The following is a 16,939-nucleotide window of genomic DNA, read 5'->3' on the forward strand; positions in this document are numbered from 1 at the left end:
GGTCCATTTTAGTATAAATTTTAATTTTTTTCACGACCATACCTAATGATTAGTTTTTGTTTTTTTAGTACCCCACTATTAAAACGTAGTGTGTTTAGTACATAAATTATCAGTTTGGTTCTTTAGTACTTAAACTTTTTTTAAAATTCAAAATTAACGTTATTTTGAATAGGGGTACTAAAATGAAATAAAAAAAACTTTAGGTATAATTTGAAAACAATAGAAAGTTTAGATATTAAAATAGATCAAAACTGATAGTTTAAATACTAGCATAATTTTCTCTAAAAATTAAGGTTTAAATGAAAAAAAATTGAATTCGTGTTTAAATGTGTTTTTAAAAGTATTAATATTCAATTTATGTTGAACTCATTTAATATTTTAATATTTGTTTAATTCATTTATATGTTTAAAAATAGTAGAATTACGCCATTACTCTTTAAATTATACTTTGAACTTTTGAAATTCGTTCCATGTTCAATTTAATCCTTATAAGAAAAAAAATGAATAAATGAGTTTATTCATGATAAATATAAACAAATGAATATATCATTATTTGTGTTCGTTAGTTTACTAAATAAACATAAAAAACTTTATTTATTTTATTTTATTTAATAAATAAACTCATATTTTTTTATATTATTTTATTTGACTTAATAAACAAATGAGAGTTCTCGTATCTATAAACAATTCATTGAATGATAAACTCATTTACACTCCTATTAGTGTTCAACAGTTAAAGAACTTAATCTTGGGCCTAAGTTTCAAAAGAATCATTTGCAAAATCCGCAACTAAAAAAGCAGTGAGATGGGGAGATTCATAAACTCCACCATCTCCCCTACTCTCCCACCAACTAGTCCATGTCATGTTATATGGCAATATTAGTTTAACCCTGTTTTCCTACAACCTTAGACTTACTCTTTGAGTATGCGACAGTAGTTGCAAATGCTCAGAAGAAAAAAACTGGCTCAGAATGCTTGCTTGTTTTTCTTGTACAGGAAGACAAGAATTTGGGTAGCGGCTCGGAATATTTGGAGGTTGGATCCCATTGTGAAAATAATTGTGGGAGAATTGGGTTCTTTTCTAACATGTTTCACCTTTTCCTTCAAATAATAGTTGATGCATGCCGAGCACTACCTTCTTTTCCTTTTTGTACTTTTCTGCTGCGTGATAATCACAGGCAAAAAGAGAGACCCAAAGACATGAGAAATTACTAGCACTTGATCGCTTTTTTTTTTGTTCAAAAGAGGGTTATTAATCTGATTGGCTAATCAGACTGATACACGGCATAATGAAATTGAAAAAAAAAAACAGGAGTTTAACTCTGGGGTGGTTGATTTCTTTCAAGGGTTTCTTCTGAAATAAGGAAAACTATTGCAACTACTGCTTTCTTCGTGGTCATCCGTTTCATTATTTGAGGCTTGTGTGATCCCACTGGAGCAAGAGGAGGACGAAGAAGGGGAGAGATTTAAGCCGGTCCTCTCCTTGGTCAGGAAATTATAGGAACAGGCCTCATTGTCCTTGCTTTGTTGGTACTTCCTTCTCGTTTTTAATACTCCCACCACTTCTTTTCTCAAGAAAACCCGGCACAACACCCAATTTCCACTGCGCGTTGCAGGCTGCTGTCTCGGCGCTAAGGAGACGATATTCATGCATGATCCAGTCGGTTCTAGTTCCCTTTGGGGGTTTCCTCTGTAAAAAAACCAGGGTCTTTTCATACCAACTACTCGGTTACCCCTACAAGTCACAATTTGTTTGTCGATTCCAGTTGCTTTCCAATAACCCGAAACCGTGGATCTGTTGGATCTATTCCCATTGGGATACTTGGCTTCCCTGGTGCTAAAGAAGTACCTCTCTTGCTCCAAATCACCTAATAATAAAAAAACAAATACACCGATGTATCAGTTCATCAAGCAAAGCAAACTCTTTGATTTCCCCTAAAGGCTTCTAATTTACCTGGCAAATCCCAGGGATCGGCTTTGCAAACATCAACTTCGGGAATGATGGAGGCAGGTAAAGGCCAAGCAAGCACCTTTTCTTCTCAAGTACTGAACCACCAGCTCTTCGTCCGTGGGATGAAACCGGAACCAGGAGCAATTTCAACACACCGTCCTTCACAAAATTAAGCTTCTCCATCTTCAATCTGTGGTTAACAAAATGAAACGCAAAAGAGAAGAATTGAGCCTACAATCTTGGCACAAGACTTTACCTCTATATATAAAGAGGGTATCAACGAGGGGGAACAGAAACAGGAAAAATAAGGAAAAGAGGATTTAAAAGGGACTGGAAAGTTGTAAATGTTACGAGAAAGAAAATAGTTACACTAAGCTTTGTACTAAGAGGACAGACTTTTAAGGTTGGCTGAGGGTTCCTTGAAATTGACATGCCGGAGATTCTAACAAAAGAAGAAAGAAAGACGACGGTCCATTGACACTCGCATTTCATTAATTTATTATAGAAGTAGTTTGTACAAAGAGGACAGGACTAAGAACTATGGACTATTTCTTTCTACTAATTAAATATTGTTTTTGTATGATGATCATATGGAGTAAACAGGTTGAATTAGGAAAGGGTAATAAGGTCAAAATGGGAAGTGGGTGAAGGGCCTACTTGGCTCCAACGACGGGCACTCACGTCGTATTGAAGGAAATCGACAAAAAGTGGCATCTTCGAAGTGCTGCCCCATTTCAAGATTCCCAAATCTTGTTTGCCTCATTTAGGAAAATTAAGACCGCATGTAGGGTCTAAGCATGAAAATATTTGAGTGAATCAATATTTAATCATTTAATTTATTATGATTCTATTTCTTTCATCTAAATATTTTTTCAAATCATCAATAATGTAATATTTGATTTTATTTTCTTCTCTATTATTTTAGTTTTTAGAAATATTTTGGTTTTACTTTTTATTAAGCATTAAAAATTATTAAAAATATTAAGTAACATTTATTTATTTATTCATAATGATATGATAGCATCATTTGATGATACATAATATCATTATTAATCTTTTAACGACAAATAATCAAGATAAAACTAAACATAATGTTAGTGATATTTTTAAAAAGAATAGTTAAACAATTAAAAGTAAATTAAAATAAGAGTTAGACGACTAAATGTATAGTTCACTAAAAAATTAGGTCATGATTCTCCATCACTTGGTCCCAAAATGACAAACATACCCTTAACGGTGGGACAGAAGAGTTCAGATTTGTGAAAAACGGGAGTCATAGAAATTGCCAAAGGAAGAAGACTTGACCGATTCCGTTACAGAGAAGGGACACTTCTTATTTTCCTTCCATAATTTCAATTTCGTAGAACTGCAAGGACTGAATTGGAAATAAAATCATAATTTTTTAATAAATGAGGAATATTTTATTATTTTATTCGTGATTCAGTCCATGAATTTAATCTAATACACATATTATATGAAAAAGAAATATCCATAAGCAAAGGCGATTTTCCCGATATATCACCGGTGATTGATAATATTATTGATCTAACACCGGTCAGACTATATTTTTTGATATAACACCCTTAACAGTAAAGTGCGCCCCCTGCACCGCGTTATACGGTGAGCTGACGCCACGTGGGTATAGCACGGCCCTGCAACGCTATACTTATTATATGACATGTGGGGTATAGCGCGGTGCAGGGGCGCGCTATACCCCTAATTACCGACCCTCGTCCCCATCCTCCCTATAAATACCCCCATCCTCAATCACTTTTATCACACCAAATTCTCTCAAATTCTTTAAATTTCTCTCAAATACTCTCTTTTTAAGGTATATTTTATAATATTTTACTTTTATTTTTACTTTATTAATATTTTACTAATATAATTCTTTTGCAGATATATAATGGAAGACAATCTACTTCGCTCGGATGGAAATCATATCTCTACACTTTACTGATACGGTAACATTTTAAAGTTTTAATTTAATTAAATTATTAGTAATATTTAGTTTTTATTTAATGCATGATTATTATATTAATAATTAAATATCTCGACACTTTACTGATACGGTAACATTTTAACGTTTTAATTTAATTTAAATTATTATTAATAATTAGTTTATTCATTAATGCATGATTATAAGATTAAGAATAATTTTTGTAATTATTATTTTTAGGAGAATGACCGTGTATTAGATCCTTTTATTGGGAATCTTAAGTTAGTGATACACAGCCGTGTCTTGCCGTATTAGTAGAGGCTGGATTCGGTTACATAGCTAGATATCAGGGTCACTGTAAGATAGAGCCAGACCTGATTTCTGCCTTAGTAGAGCGGTGGAGGCCGGAGACCCACACATTTCATCTTCCGTGCGGAGAGTGCACGATCACGCTTGAGGATGTTCTAGCACCTGGGGCTTCCGGTGGATGGAGATGTGATATCGGAGATAGCTTCCAGTTCTTGGACTGTTTTGTGTCGGGATAGTCTAGAACGTGTCCCGAAAATTTTATCGGAGGTAGGATATCGTTAAATTAGTTAGATGTTAATTTTCGGGAGTTGAGCGCAGACGCCTCTGAGGATGAGGTTAAGATGTATGCACGGGCATGCATACTGCAGCTGATAGGAGGGTTGCTGATGCCGGACAAATCGCGCAACCTATTTCACTGCAGTGGTTGCGACATCTTAGCGACTTTCGTCTCATCGGATCATTCAGTTGGGGCTCGGCAGTTTAGGCTTTGCTGTACAGGGAGATGTGTGGAGCCACTGACTACAGGCGTAATGCTATCGGCGGATGTCTCCTACTGCTGCAGTCTTGGGGCATGGTATCGATGCCCTTTTTGTCCCGTTGTGAAGAAACCCATTCGTATTTCCACTACTTCTGAGGTAATTATAAACTGATTTTGTATATTAATAATTTTATACAGCGTATAACAATTTTTTTCCTTGAATAGGTGGTCTATGATAGGAAAAATCATCAGGAGCTACCTGATGATTTAGAAAAGATTAGGGTGCTAATCGATCAGAAGGCTGGCACACAGGTATGAATTTTAATGTTTAAAAATCGATTTTAGATTATAGTATATAATTAGATTATTATTTTGATAAAAATTATATATTATTTGTTTTAGTTTGAATGGGTGCCATATTCTACTGATGATGTGAGGGCGGTGATCTCACCTGAGTTGAGGGGTCCATTAGATGTTGGATGGCGATGGTCCTTCTGATCTGTTATGCGACCGTCGAGTGGCACTCCACTGATCGCGTGCTTCGGCAGTTTGGTTATTTTCAACCAATTCCGGAAGCACCTCGCAATATGAACGAGTTGCATAGCTTAGATAGACGCGGCAAGACAGATACAGATGGCTGGTGAGGCATCATGGGTGGGTCGTGTTGTGGGAGGATCGACATCGGTGCCTTCCACGTAGAGAGAGCCCATTTTTACTGACTTCTTGATGTATGCTGAGGATTATTATGAGTCAACAGTAACGGGAAACCGTTTCTACTTCCCGAGGATGCACAAGGACAGATATTTCCACGACGTCGACAGACGTTCACCGACATAGCACCATCGTCCCCCGACTCGTAGACGGAGAGCAGGTGCTTCCGGTTCATCCTCAGCTGCACAAGCAGGACCTTCCCAAAACCACGCAACCATATATGATGCCGCAACCTATATGATGCCGCCATCGCCTTTCCATTACCAGATGCCGCCGCCGCCGCTTTCACATGGTTTATGACCGCCACCGCACCGTCACAGATGACCCTCCTGGAGGCTATTATGGGTCTGTTTGTAGATCTGACATGGGGTTCATATGCTGGATATTTGGCGGGTTCAGCCTCATCACCCATGGCCGCAGCACATACACCGCCTCCTGTACAGTTTCACACTCAGCGATGTCTGGGTTTTATGGTTTCCCAGTTTTCGCAGGCCGGTGGGATAGTCAGTCATACACCTCCAGGGTCTTATTCTACGGAGGTGCTTCATCGTCATCAGCTCCTCTGTACCTGCGCAAGACGACGACGATGACGATGGTGATGATGATGACATCGAGGAGTCAGAACCAGTGATACGAAGAAATCCTCCTCGAGACCGACAGCCACGCCTGCGGAACACATTCGCTTCGCAGGCATCGATAGTTTTGTTTTTTTTATTTGTATTTACTTTATTTTGTTAAATTGTAATTTTTTTATTATTTCTCATTTAATACTTACTTTATTTTGTTAAATTTGTTGGACTTTTTTAAGTATTTCAGTTCGTTTTTTATTACCATTTAATATCAGTTATTGTAATTTGGTTATCATTTAATTTAATATTGTTATTAGTTTGTTTAAAATTTAATAATTGTGTTTGTTTTTTAATCTTCATTGGTGATATCATTTAACATCATATGCGTTCGTCCATATTTCTTATCGATGAGGCTGCTGTAATCATCCTTCATCGGTCTCACCCAAAACTCTTGAAACATTGATTCAAACGTTTGAGGAAGTAGTTCGTAACTTGATCAAAAAAATATAACTTACTAACTTGCTGTCTTTGCAAAAATTAAAACGATCGAAAAGAAACAAATTGCTAAGTTTCACTTACCCATGCACACAATTAATTGACGCTCATCATTCTTCTTGTACATTCTATGGTAGTTCGCGGCAATGTGTCGAAGACAATACTATGTTGGACAAAGGGTGGTTGCCACATGGACCCAAAGACTCCATTGCTGCTTTGATCCCAGCTCCGCGATCTGAAATGACACAGATGTTTTCCCTCGTGATATATGTGCCCGTAAATTTCGGAGGAAAAAAGCCCAAGAAGCTGTTATTCTCCTCGAAAGAGCAAAAGCAACTGGAAGAATGTTGTGATTGTCATCTTGGACAATTGCCAATAATAAAATTTGCTTGTATTTTCCATACAAGAAAGTCCCGTCGATCTGGACCACAGGCTTGCAGTATTTGACAGCATTAATGCACTGTGGGTAACTCCAAAAAACCCGGTAGAATTGACATCGATCGCGAAGACTCGATCATTATGGTATGCATAGGAGGTTTGAAGTCCACAATGTCCCAGGATTCAACGTTCGCACCAGCCTAAACCAACCTGGAAGTTCGTTGTAAGATGCATCCCATTCGCCATGAAGTTGACAATGGCATTTTTGTTTTGCCAACCAAGCTTTTTTATAGGAGACAGTGTCCCATACTGCGATTGTACAGCTGAAATCAACACTGCAACAACTATATGAGAGCTTGCTTTGACCATGGGCATGATGGGGCATATCACTTCAGAGTCCAAGTTGGGATGATCTTGGTTGACCCCTCCAGCACAACATGTGTGAGGACCGTTGTATTCTGTTAGTTCCCATCTGTTGTTTTCCTCTTCCTCTCCTCTTCGATACGCGAACCATCCAATTGCATCCGTTTTCGCGCTTGGCATATCACTTCAGAGTCCAAGTTGGATGATCTTGGTTGACCCCTCCAGCACAACATGTGTGAGGACCGTTGTATTCTGTTAGTTCCCATCTGTTGTTTTTCCTCTTCCTCTCCTCTTCGATACGCGAACCATCCAATTGCATCCGTTTTCGCGCAGGGCACAATAGCATACATATTTTTCGGTCGTGGAGCGGTCTACTCTGGACTGAAAAGAATTACGGATATTGTAATTTTTGATAGCCATCATCGCTTCTTCTTTGCTTGAAAACTCCATGCCTAAAGATAACTCACCATTATTTATTGATGAGTAATACCCATAGTCACCGAGATGAGGCATATCCGCAAATTCTGGCTCGTACATTGCACCATAATCAGCTTCATACATGTGTACAGGAGGGTCAGTTTGTGTCACATTTCCTGGAACTTCATCATCATCGGAGTTGAATTGCGGTGATTCTGGGTCAATGAATAGTCCAGTCTCAGCACCATCCGCACCAGGCTCACGAAGCGGTTCTTCTGGTGGAGATGATGGTTCCTCCATGCTCTTCATATTTAGGTCGAAGAACGTACTACTTGCACGCCTTCCCCTTGAACTAGAAGGCATATCGACATTGAGATCGAAAAAGCTCGCAGTCGAATGCCTCTCCCTAGAGCTTGAAGCCATCGAGTCAAATGGAAACTGCACAGATGGTTGCGTCGATGGCATCTCCATATTAAGGTCAAAGAGATTTGCAGATGAATGCCTTCCCCTTGAACTGGAAGCGATGTTGCCATACGAATTGTTCGTCGACCTACCTCGGTACATATCGTAAGGAGTTGCGGATGAATGTCTCCCCATTATGGCATTAAAATCATTACACATTACTGTCGTCGGGCTGTCAACTTGATCAACTTGTTCAGTCAACCCATAGTGGGAGCTTAATGATTGACCCCGAACAGCACGCACTTGAACAAAATATGCATACATCTCAATAGCGGCGTCTGAATAATTACTTTGAGCTTCAACCATCATTTCAACATCATCATTGTTCGAAAGTTCGAACGCTGTATAAGTTAATGGCAACAATGATGTTGGAAATCTATACTGCAACGACGACACTTCTACTACTTCCAACATGAATCTTCCTCGAAATCTTCGTTATCAGCTCCTCAAGAGTTATGTTTCTCTTGAAAGATATTTTAACACGATCATTTGATACGAAAACAACGCCGGTTTCATCTTCTCGAATTTCACCATCATAAAAAACAATAGCTGAAAGTCGCGCCATTATTTGAGTTTAAAAGTGTGGCACTATTATATCTGCAAAAAAAATAAATGAAACAAACCTGATTTAATAAATTATATATGAACGAACATATACCACAATAAAATTTTTACACATCAACATAAATAAATTAAATAATATAATTTAATATTATTACCTGCATCGCAGAACTATTTCGACGTATGCTCCCGCTTTCCAATTTTACAAACACAAAAATTAATTGAAAATAATTAGTATAATATTTTTTTCAAATAATCATAATAAACAATAAATATAATAAAAATTATAACAAAATTACCTTATAACGAAAATCGCACGAACTTCTAAATAAATATGAGAAGATTGCTAGAATTATTGACTCGTTGACGGAATTGTTGTATTAATTTATAAGTTGAGATGAGAGATGTGAGAAATTAACCGGCGGAGAATGGTATTTATAGCGAGGAAAGTTATACAAAATACGGTACCTGCCCCACGTTATATAAAATTATGTCAGGAGTAAAGGTATGTCGCGGTACTTGCTCGACGCTATATAAAATTATGCAGCAAAGGTATAGCGCGGTACTTGATCCGCGCTATACCCCTACGTGGCGTATAGCGCGCTGCAGGGGCCGCGATATACCCATGTGGCGCCAGCTCACCGTATAGCACGGTGCAGGGGGCGCGCTATACCCCACGTGGCGCCAAATCATCGTATAACGCGGTGCAGGGGGCGAGCTTTACTATTAAGAGTGTTAGATCAAAAAATATAATCTAACCGGTGTTATATCAATAATATTACTGGTCATCGATGATATATTAAAAAAATCGCGAGAAGCATATGCTCTCACACCCCACACCCCACTTGAATAAACAAGTAGAAAGAAAAGATGGGTTTCGTGCACAAGCTTCCCTTTTCTTTCTTTGTTTGCCCTTTTTTATTATTTAATTTTTGCGGAGAGTCAAAGGAGTTTGCGTGTGGGTGTTGACGAGGGTTTCAAAGACAAACGTCAAAGGCTTCAATTATTATGTTGTTCAGTGGAAATTCTATCTTTCATTTTAAAAATCTCAGTGGAAAATGCCATTATTCATCTCTCCCCTATAACCCCACATGGGTTGCCCTCATAATAAACGATGAGTGGTTTAATATCCTTTATGCCAATCATTATGTGTAATGCCATTTCTTTCGCACAGCCACATCCTGAAAACAATGTTGGGATTATTATATTTGTGAATTGTTGGCTTTTTGAACAATTCTGGTTAAAAAGTAAATGTGTTACAGACGGGTAGTATGCGGTGCGGTCTCTAAAAAAACGGTTAATATACGGCTGACCGGTTAAATAAGTGACCGGTTAAAATTTAGACCGGTTATGTTATATTATTTAACCGGAAATATTATAAAGTACAATAAAATACTAGGTAGCACTTATATAATGTAATAGGTAGCGCTTATATTGACCTATTTTATAAGTAAACCGATATATTTATATCGATAGCATTGCAAATTTACCGATTACATTATAATATGTTGAAAGTGTCTATACTTTTTTATAAAAAAATCGATACTTTTTTAAAGTTATGTAATTTATGTTTCAATTTTTTAATAGTGTTTCATGTTTTTCACCTACAATATTAATTTAATAATTTCATTTGCACAAAAAATTATTTGATTGTTTGATATTTTATAAAATAATATTTAGAATTTAAATTTAACAATAACCAAAGATAATAATAAATATGTAATATATATGTTATTGTTTTTAATTTAATGATAATATACCGTAACATAAAAAATAAATCATTAGATACATATAATTACTAAATTGATATCTTAAACTCACTCAAAAGATAACCTTAAATTAATGTTTTCCACAGTGAAATAAGTATGGACACTTTTATAAAAGGATAGATACTTTATAATAAGCACTACCTATTACATTATATAAGTGCTACCTATTACATCATATTTTTACCTATTATATTGAAAGTGTTCATACTTTTTATAAAAATGATCGATACTTTTTTTAAAGTTATGTAATTATGTTTCAATTTTTTAATAGTATTTCATGTTTTCCACCTACAATATTAATTTAATAATTTTATTTGCACAAAAAATTATTTTATTGTTTTGATATTTATAAAATAATATTTAGAATTTAAATTTAACAATATTAACCAAAGATAATAATAAATATGTAATATATATGTTTATTGTTTAATTTAATAATAATATATATTGTAACGTAAAAATAAATCATTATACCTATAATACTAAATTAATATCTTAAAACTCACTCAAAAGATAACCTTAAATTAATGTTTACCACAGTGAAAAAAGTATGGACACTTTTATAAAAAAGATAGATACTTTACAATATAAGCACTACCTATTACATTATATAAAAGCTACCTATTACATTATAAACGCTACCTATTACATTATATTTTTTACCTATTATATTGAAAGTGTCCATACTTTTTATAAAAATGATCGATACTTTTTTTAAAGTTATGTAATTTATGTTTCAATTTTTTTAACAGTTTCATGTTTTCCACCTACAATATTAATTTAATAATTTCTTTGCACAAAAATTATTTGATTGTTTTGATATTTTATAAAATAATATTTAGAATTTAAATTTAACAATATTAACCAAAGATAATAATAAATATGTAATATATGTTTATTGTTTTTAATTTAATAATAATATATATTGTAACGTAAAAAATAAATCATTAGACGCCTATAATTACTAAATTAATATCTTAAAACTTACTCAAAAGATAACCTTAAATTAATGTTTTCTACAGTGAAAAAAGTATGGACACTTTATAAAAAGGATAGATACTTTACATATAAGCACTACCTATTACATTATATAAACACTACCTATTACATTATATAAGCGCTACCTATTACATCATATTTTACCTTATATTGAAAGTGTCCATACTTTTATAAAAATGATCGATACTTTTTTAAAGTTATGTAATTTATGTTTAATTTTTTTTAATAGTGTTTCATGTTTTCCACCTGCAATATTAATTTAATAATTTCATTTACACAAAAAATTATTTGATTGTTTTGATATTTTATAAAATATTATTTAGTATTAAATTTAACAATATTAACCAAAGATAATAATAAATATGTATATATGTTTATTGTTTTTAATTTAATAATAATATATACCGTAACGTAAAAAATAAATCATTAGACGCCTATAATTACTAAATTATTACTTAAACTCACTCAAAAGATGTACATACCTAAATATGTAGTTATTGTACATACCTAAATTTAATGATAATATATACTTGTAGTTATTGTACATACCTAAATATGCACTGCGAATTTAATGTTGTACCCACCCTTTAACTACCACTACCAATACCACATCCTATTGAAAGCAGCACGACTGAAACATGTTCAAATGAACCTTTGCTTACATCTCCATCAACTCTGGACCACTGAACTTGCACAACAAAATTTTTTCCATGGATAATACTGATGTAGACAATGTTAAGCCAACCGAGGCCATGCCATGAAGTACATAATGTTGATGAATCTGACAGATTGGTTGGTCAGCTCTTCTGTTCACGTGATCAAGCTTGATACTTTTACAAGGGATTCGCACGGGAACATGGATTTAGTGCACGTAAGGGAACACACGGCTTGACGTGGAAGGGAATGTGAAGACACAAGAATTGTGTTGTTCCAAAGAAGGGTTTCGAGTATCAAAAGTCAATAATGTTGATCGCCAACGTGCTCATACGCCAGTCACAAGAACAGGATTTAAGGCTAGAGTCGTAGTTACAGCAACAAATACAAACGATCAGTGGGTTATAAGTAAGTCTGATCAGAAACATAATCATGCATTGTGCACACCTACTATGACACCATTTATGCGTTCTAATAGAGCTGTAAGTAAGGCTGATATCGATGAGGCAACAATATGAAAGAGGTCGGTGTTGGCACGTCACAAGTAATGAACTATTTAACGCAGCAGGCAGGGGGCTATCACAATGTTGGGATTTACACATAAAGACCTCTACAATGCACTTCAAAGAGGTAAAGCAAAGGAAATCGTCGATGGGGATGTGAATGCGCTTATTGCCTACTTTGATTATAAGAAACATGATGATCCCGGGTTTTTATGACATACTCGGTAGACGAATCGGGGGCATTGTATAATCTTATTTGGTTGGATTCTACATCGATCGGATTACACATGCTTCGGTGATGTAATTGCGTTCGACACAACGTACAAAGATAATTTGTATGGTCGACCAATTATGCCTATTGTTGGTGTCATCTCACCATAACATAATTGTGTTTGCCACTGCCATAATCGCTGACGAGACGTCTCAATCTTTCGAGTGGGTGCTACAGAATTTTTTAGAAGCCATGATGAATAAATCACCTATTTCAGTTGTCACCGATGGGGATAGGGCAATGCAGAGGGCTATCAAATCTGTTATCCCTTATGCTAAGCACATATTATGTTCTTGGCATTTTTCTCGCAATGCACAAGCTAACATTGGTGACCCAAAGTTTACAACATTCTCAAATGCATGGCTTCCTGGTGGACAACCAAGGAATTTGATATTCAATGGCGTTCGGTGTTTCAGAATTCAACGTCCAAAAGCATCCATGGGTGATTGAGAAGGGAAATACACGACACTTATGGGCACAAGCATATCTAACCGATCTTTCTTTGCCAATATTCGCTCAACACAAAGGTGCGAGTCTATGAATGCTTCACTAGCTATTGCACTGAAACACAAGAAGACATATTTAGATGTTGTTCGTGAAATTGAAGATGGAATTAGTAGAATGCGTATGAACGAGTTGAAAACGGATTACTTAAGTTCCCATACGAAGCCCTTCCAGATCACAAAACTGGTCGACCTTGAAAGCCATGCCGCTGCGATTTTTACCCGCGAATCTTTTCGTGTGTTCCAAGATGAACTTATACGGGAGACATTGTACTGGATTGAGGCAGAGATTAAGTCCTTATCAGATGAATGTCAACATTATATTTTGTCAAAGTACGCAGAAAAAAATAGAAATTTGAAATTAGTTTTGATTCTCGTACGAAAACTCTAATTTGCTCCTACAAAAAATTCGAGACCGTTGGACTTGTGTCACCATCAACTTCACATTTTGAAGCACTTGGACTACACATATTTGCCCGGGACTTTGATTCAAGTAGGTGGACTAATGATACGAAGGCTTCTGCACCCAGTTATGTTGATTTGAATGTGTCTCCAGAAGTGATGCAAATGGAAAGGTTCGCTGTTCTACGTTCAACATCAAGTAGGTTATGCTACATTGCATCAAAGACAGACCGCAAGAGATGAGATGAAAAACTAATAGAAGAATTAGAAAACTCGTTTAGTTTGAATGATTCAGTCAACCAGAGCATTGTAGTAAACAATGTTCGGACCCTCAACGAAAACAACGCAAGCGAAAAGAAGTGCCGAAGAACAAGGTCGAGAGAAAAATTAGGCGATGTGGGTACTGCACAGTGAGGGACATAACAAACTAACATGTCCTCAAGTCAAGCTCAGTTTGAGTACAAGCACACAGCCTACATCAACTGATTTTTCGAAGACGGAATGGAATGACAACGATCTCCATATATCGTAAGTATCAAGATGACTCCTATTGTATGTACATATAAATATTTTGAATGAGGAAGAAAACCGCGTTACTTAAAATTACCGACACAATATTAAAAAGTGTCGATATAGGTTTGTAGACCTATTCGCTCATAAAACCGGTATATTTATACCGGTTATATTACAAAAAAATTATCTATTACATTATAATTATGGGTTCCGATGTGTAAATGTCGACACTTTTTGACAATGTATCGACACATTTTTCTTCCAATCTGGACATAAAGTACCGACACAATATTAAAAAATTGATATAGGTTGTAGACATATTCGCTCATAAAACCGGTATATTTATACCAGTTATATTACAAAATTATCTATTACATTATAATTCTGGGTTCCGATGTGTAAATGTCGACACTTTGTGACAAGGTATCGACACATTTTTCTTCCAATCTGGATATAAAGTACCGACACAATATTAAAAAGTGTCGATATAGGTTATAGACCTATTCGCTCATAAAACCGGTATATTTATACCGGTTATATTACAAAATTATCTATTACATTATAATTCTGGGTTCTGATGTTTTTTCAATCGACACTTTTTGAAATGGTATCGACACATTTTTCTTCCATTCTGGACATAAAGTACAGACACAATATTAAAAAGTGTGAAAACTTTATTGTGGATATCATGGAAAACAATGATATAGTAATGTGTTTCGATACATATGCAAGCAGATGTAAAATACATTAATAACTAGTATTGATATTTCAATAATCCTCAAATGTATGTATACAGAGAAACAAATATGGAATAATTAATGAAAATATACACACAATATAATCACACCAAAATATACATACATAAGAATGTTCAAATAATGTACCGACAAACGAAATTAATCCGATGAAAAAGGGTTATTTCTAACGAAGTCCAGAACATTAGAGGCCTTCAACAAATTTTCCAAATACTCTCGTATGTTTTCGCCTTTTTCTGAGGACATACATAAATAATTTCAATTATCAAACTAATGAGGTGCAATTTTACTAACAATAAACTAAATTCGCATAAGCATGAATAAATTTGTGTCTAGAGCATTGTCGTTCGAATGGGAAGCATCGTCAAAGGTATGTGGACATATGTAATTGTATTTCTATAAAACACATAAGTTGTTAAAATAATCAATGTCTGAACACATGTTCAATTGGAAAAACATATTGCATAAATGCAACTTACCGGATTATAAATCATTTTTTCCGCTGAATCATCGACCAAAAGTGTATTTAGCTCGTTAAAATCTGGACACGCGTTCCAAACATCATTGAGATCTTTACAGTAGGTAATAGTATCGTATGTTTTGCATTTTTCTTGATCCTGCTCACAAACAGTCGAACATAAATATGTAGGAATCATAGACAATGAAAAGTCAGCAAACTAAAATGACATTCATCTTACCCACACGAATAGAAAATGCTCAGAAAATAAAGGTAGTTTATCAAGTACACGGTTGACGTTATGCCTGAGATTGTAATCAAGTTTGAATGTTAACATTCAAATGTATTAACAATTTTGACTACAGTAATTCAATTGCTCCAAACATGTTCTAACCTCATCTTTGAAGACCAAAGGGCAACAACAAAATTGTCGACACAAAATTGCATAAATTCAAATAAATGTTCTGAGGACAACATCTACAACATGAAGAAAATGAGATTAAAGTTCTACGCTTATATGTTAAAATAATGGATACAAAAGAATAGAATTAAAACCTGCAGGCAGTCTTGGGATGTAGGCAAGGACACCATTGAGATCAAAAATTAAAAGTTTTCTTGAAGGTGATGTTGCAGACACGATACTTGTTTGGATCATCATCATCGTCATCATCTTCATCGTCATCGTCATCTTCATCGTCAGCTTCATCGTCATCATCATCGTCATCTTCATCGTCAGCTTCATCTTCATTGACCGCTTGGTTGTCCACATCTGTTAAAAGCAAATAAAATACAGTTCAGAACATGTAAATGTTTAGAAACATAAATAATGAATTACCTAACTCGTTTGATGTTGACATAATTCGTCACGCAACATGGAGACTTCATGTTGCAATGATGAAATATCGGATCGCATTCCACTCACAAGGGAATCAATATGCTCCCGAAAATTGACCATGTATTCCATCACGGTCTTAATTGTGACATCCTCTGCAACTAGAGCTTCCATCATTGCGTCTCCACTTGGTTGCTCTTCTTCATGGCCAACGGGGTCCATTTCCTCCCTCTCTTGATCTAATCCGACCTCCTTGACACGCTTCCAACCGAGCTTTTCAACAAAATCATATCCCGCTTTTTTAATAAATACCATGTCAATCTTGCGGGTTAATCGAACAGGGGCGTTATGAGAAAAATCAACTTCCTTCTTCTTCAACAGATGGGTGATGACACATCCATATGGTAGTGTAGTTGAAATTGTTGCTCCCTTTGTGACCATATACAATTGTATTAAATATGAGTTTTGCAATGTTTGGAGCCGTTTTGGATTTGGATTTATACTTTGCTATCCACCAATAATCGCTGTCTCGAAGCGTTGAATGTTTTCCCCCACTAGGCCGGATATACCATGTGAGCATTTTGTGAAACACTCTCGACTCTACATCGAGGGGAATTGGGCTATTTCTAGCAACCCGTTTAATTGTAG

General features: G+C 35.4%; 1 pseudogene; it reads right to left on the bottom strand.

Moving 5' to 3' along the window:
* Positions 1-1,201: 1,201 nt before the first annotated feature.
* LOC120149014 lies at positions 1,202-2,384 on the bottom strand (annotated as a pseudogene).
* Between the last annotated feature and the right edge of the window lie 14,555 nt (positions 2,385-16,939).

This window comes from Hibiscus syriacus, unplaced genomic scaffold (genome assembly GCF_006381635.1).
Source record: "Hibiscus syriacus cultivar Baekdansim isolate YM2019G1 unplaced genomic scaffold, ASM638163v2 tig00110988_pilon, whole genome shotgun sequence".
Classification (NCBI taxonomy): Eukaryota; Viridiplantae; Streptophyta; class Magnoliopsida; order Malvales; family Malvaceae; genus Hibiscus; species Hibiscus syriacus.